The 4,601-nt window shown below is 46.4% G+C and overlaps 1 long non-coding RNA gene across 2 annotated transcripts; it reads left to right on the top strand.

Moving 5' to 3' along the window:
- The first annotated feature begins 248 nt into the window (after nt 1-248).
- On the top strand, nt 249-4,192 carry LOC109547591 (uncharacterized). Of its 2 annotated transcripts, XR_012327531.1 has the most exons (4): nt 249-390; nt 633-2,408; nt 2,668-2,860; nt 3,531-4,192. It is a non-coding gene; the product is annotated as an uncharacterized lncRNA (long non-coding RNA). The 2 variants fall into 2 exon arrangements; XR_002173404.3 differs by having other exon boundaries at nt 249-2,408.
- The last annotated feature ends 409 nt before the right edge of the window (nt 4,193-4,601 follow it).

Genomic DNA, 4,601 nt, shown 5'->3' with positions numbered 1-4,601 from the left:
AGATGGCCTCCCGAGGGCTTCTTAAGTTTTCAAAAAGCCCCAACTAGAATTTAGGAGTAGATACTGAGAGTGTTTTATATATATATATATATATATATATATATATATATATATATATATATATATATATATATATATATATATGTATGTATGTATGTGTGTGTGTGTGTGTGTGTGTGTGTGTGTTAAATTCCAGCCAGCTGGCCCATCTTTAAGAAACGCCTCTCCTCCAAGCAGAATACCGGCACAGGAGCGTACAGTGTGTGGACAGATGTTTCATGATCGCTGGCTCACGCCCAGCTCTCCTCTGAAGGGACAAACTCGAGGTCCAAGTGCGTCCCGCTAAGTTGCCCTGGCTGTGGTTGGCAGGTACCCTGAGGTCCTGTCCAGGTGAGAGTGACTTCAGGACAGGTGAAAACCAGCAACTTCCAGCTCGTCCTTCCTTGCCCTCTTAGGATGGTGGGGTTTGGTCTCAACTTCCCTCTGTCCCTGACCCCTGGCCGAGGCAGACGGGTCACTGTGGGTGCAGAGGACTGGCAGGAAGGAGGGTGGGCCGTGCCCAGGCGGCCCGGCCGACCCCCCGACCCCCTAAGTCTTCCCTCCGTAGCAGAGTGTCCCCTGTCCTTCCTCAGGTAGGGGTGAACTGTGCCCAGTGCAGGCGGTGGCTTCCTCTGCGCGGGATGCGGACCGAGACTCCTCGAGCATCAGAGACCTCATCGCACTGGCAGGGCTGCGAGGAGAGGCGGAGGATGGTCTGGCCCGTGGTCCAGGCGGTCAGTGCTGACGGCAGAGAGGAATCGAGGTGGAGAAACACGATGCAGTCTGATGCTTCTCCTTGGGAGGGCCTCTCTGGGGGCAGCTCAAGTGAGAACTGACGGAAACAGGAAACGCTGCCGCCTGGGGCCACCGGTCTCCTGCCTCTGTGTCTCAGCCCTGAGTGGGCGTCTGCAGTTGGACTGGGATGCCTGCTGGCTGGTGCCAGGCCACAGAGCTGCCCCTGGCTGCTGGGTCTGGGGACCACAGCCCGCTGGTGGCGGCTGGCTGTTAGGTGTCCACACAGCAGGCGAATCTCAGCCCAGGGGAAGAAATATCTGGTCCCCAGCATGGCGGCAGGACGCTACAGCATCATGGAACCTTTAGCGGCATTCTCTTTTAACATCATCACCTAAGGACAAATAGATGCTGGCTGTGAAGTGGTATGGGGTCTGCTTTTCTAGAACCTCTGTGGAGAGGAGGGAGGAGTCTACACATGAATAGCAAATATTACACATAAATGCTACACAGATGTATTCCACCCTATATATTAGTGAAGCTCAAAGCATCCAGCAGCATTTTCATTAATATATTTTGTTATTAAATAGTGATGACCTTTTATTATATATTCATTATTAAATATGTATTTTTTTCTTGTTAAAATATGTCTGTATGAAAAGCTAGACTAATACAAGGAGCACTGTGTCCTCGCCACCCAGCACTGCTAGCATTTACCATGTTTGCGTGGGTTAGTTTTTAAAGAATTAACCTATTAGATTCTACACAAGCCCATCCTACTAATTACTAGCCCTTCTGAAATAGTTTATTTTATTTTTAAATTTTTATTGCAGTAGAGTTGATTTACAATGTTGTGTTAGTTTCAGGTGTACAGTACACTGAATCGGTTATACATATATCCACTCTTTTTTAGATTCTTTTCCCATATAGGTTGAAATATTTTAAATGGTCCTTTCTTTTTCTTTTCTTTCTTTTTTTTTTTTTTTTTTTGGTAAAGCAGCAAAGTTAAAGGTCTGACATTTCTGCCCAAGGGGTTTCTCTCTGAGGGTGAAATACAGGAGCTGCAAGGCCTGTTGGGTGTGAAATTCACATGCATGTGGATTTCAAACAAATGTCTTTTCTGTTTCAGCCCTATTTTTGGTTTTGTGACAGAGATGATACATTTGTTAACACAAGGACAGCTCTTCCCTGGTAGCACCTGCTGTTTGGGGCCACCGGGACCTGGCCATGACCTAGAACCCACGGCTCTGTGGTCAGGTGGGAAAGGAAGGCCCTGACAGACCGCACCAGCCACTTGAATGTAAAGGTTATATGACCTCAATCCCATGAAGGTTGTGGTTGTATTTTCTGCATTTCTGTGAAAAGGTAACTTTGTAGTAGTGGCCACTGGGCTCTTTCTGATTGGATGGGTGGATAAAGTTATCCATTTCCATGCAGGGGTTTGCATCCTACTCTCTGTGTCATTTTGTTACACAACTAGCTTGCCAGCCCGTTCCCATCGCCCTGTTCACAGGCAGACTGTGGCTTGTCATGGGACAGGGAGGGACTTCCCTCTGCCATCTGCAGCGAGGGATGAAGTACAGGCGGGGCAAGGTGTTCTGAAGTGAGCAGGTGTGACCATCATGCCGACGGCACAGGTGAGTCTTTGCGGAAACGCCCCGCCTCAGCATTTGGGTTTCTCCGTGGCTGGTTTTACTGCAAGTTGCACGGGGTTCTGACCCGGCACCGTGGAGCCCAGGCCTTTGCGGAGGACCCTGTGGCCCGGGCTCTGAGAATGGCTGCTGTTCCCACACCAAGTCCAAGTGGAGCCGGGACCCTGCCCTCCTCCCTCAGTGGTTTTCCTGTCGATGTCAAAGAAATCTGGGTCCACTGAGGAAGCTCTCTGACAATTTTCAGGAAAATATCAAGATGACCTTGGCGGGAATCAGGAAACGTCTGCAAGCAGATGTGCTCGGCGGTCTCAGTGAATTTGCTGCAGAGCTCAGTCTTCTCTGCCCCCCGTGCAGTGAAAGTACATGAGTGGAAACCATTGAAAGAACACTTTGAGAACTTGTGTCCGACGTTGAGGACACAGGGGTGCCCGGTGGAGGTAAGATGGGGAGCCTGAAGACAGAAAAATTCAATGTTAAAGGCTTCGACTTTATACTTATCCCATCAAAGAACTCATTTGGAGGCCCTTTCGATGTATAAACCTACAAAGGCTTTATGGACACATCGGTTCTAGGAGGGTTAAAGAGTAAATCCCGCCCAGAGCCAGCCACCTGCCAGCCCGCTTCCTGGAATGCTCTCACCCCAGAGAACCTTTCAGGCCTTGCCCTGAAATTTTCTTTCACTTTCCTGTTTAAATGTCACCTTATCTGAGGGACTTTCGCTGAGCACCCTAGGTAAAACTTCCTTCTCATCCCCTGTGCCCTGCTTGTTTTTAATCATAGCCCTCACTACCACCTGTCATGTTGTATTACTAAAGGTGATTTAATTGTGTGTCTCCTGTTTACCCCTTCCAGAATGTCAGTTCCATGGAACCGGAACTTGTTGTGTTTTATCTACTGCTATATTCCCAGCCCTCAAATAGTGTCTGGCGTAGGTAGAATAAACGCTCATTAATTACTTGTTGAATAAACAAAAGACAAAAATGAGGAAACAGAACTCTGAAAACTCTAAATCCTCTGATTCCAAAGTTTGCTTTTTTTGCGGGGGGGTGTGGTCGTCGAATTTTGTTCTCACGTCTTATCTAAATAGTTTTCACCTCTTTTCAACAGGGATGTAGAATGTCTCACAAAATGTACAGGCAATAAGATCAAAACAGATGATGAGGTCAGAGCCAAGTGAAAAAGAAGAGAACTTCAATCCTGTAGGAAGAAAACACCACTGCTAGAAACCACTTTCTAATATATTCTAAGACAGAACGTCGGAAGTCAAAGACATCTCAGGACAACGGTTCTCCATCGGTATTCTTGTGGAAAGCATGTGTTCTACGGGTTGAACCAAGGTTTCTACTGTTAAAATAAAACAAAGGCCCTTTCTCACGGCACACACAAGGTTGAGAAAATGGATAGAAATTTCTCAATTTAAAAAGTTCCCGCAGCTACTTTTTCTTAAATCTTTTGCACATTCTATGGCTTCTCTGCCAGAAAACACTTAAACTGATACAGAAAGGAGGGAACGAGTACAAACCCTGAGCAGAATCCCTTGGAAATGGCTCAGGGATGTCGTTTGACAGCTGGGTTTTCATAGAGAGCTGTCTTCGTAGTTGTGAATGTGTGTTGGTACTTTCGATATTGACATTCTTCTAAGCACTAAGAAGGAAAAAGCCTAGTTTTGAAAATAGAGTTGAACATCAATCTTTGCTTAGGCTCTGTAACTTCCTGGTGGTTCACTCCCTAAATAATTTTAAGAACACCTGTTTAAATAAATGACTCTACTGGACAGTCAAAAACACGAATTGAGGCATTTTTTTCCAAGACAATTTATGCCCAGAAATGTGTTATTGAAAATAAGGCGGGGTCCATTTTACTTGATATTGCCCATCTTTCTTTTTTCCTGGGTGATAAAGATGAGTTCTTTCCCAAAATTGCCCCAGATAACTGGTCAACACTTCGGTTATGTCAGCCATTCTGTTAAGAGTTGAAAATACCAACCGCTACGTTACCCTTTCAAGACAAAAGTCCAGATTTGCCCCAGAACCTTTGGGCCAACGTCTTTTATATTTGGCCTTGAAAGGCTCCATTTGCTCCAAAAGATTCGTAACGAGCTGGTTGCGATCAGTCAGCAAGCGGCAACTTTTCAGGAGCAGAAACAGATGAACGCTGGAGCTCGAGGACCCCTGCATC

Source organism: Tursiops truncatus, chromosome 18 (assembly GCF_011762595.2).
Source record: "Tursiops truncatus isolate mTurTru1 chromosome 18, mTurTru1.mat.Y, whole genome shotgun sequence".
Taxonomy (NCBI): domain Eukaryota; kingdom Metazoa; phylum Chordata; class Mammalia; order Artiodactyla; family Delphinidae; genus Tursiops; species Tursiops truncatus.
This window is presented reverse-complemented; position numbering and strand designations above follow the sequence as displayed.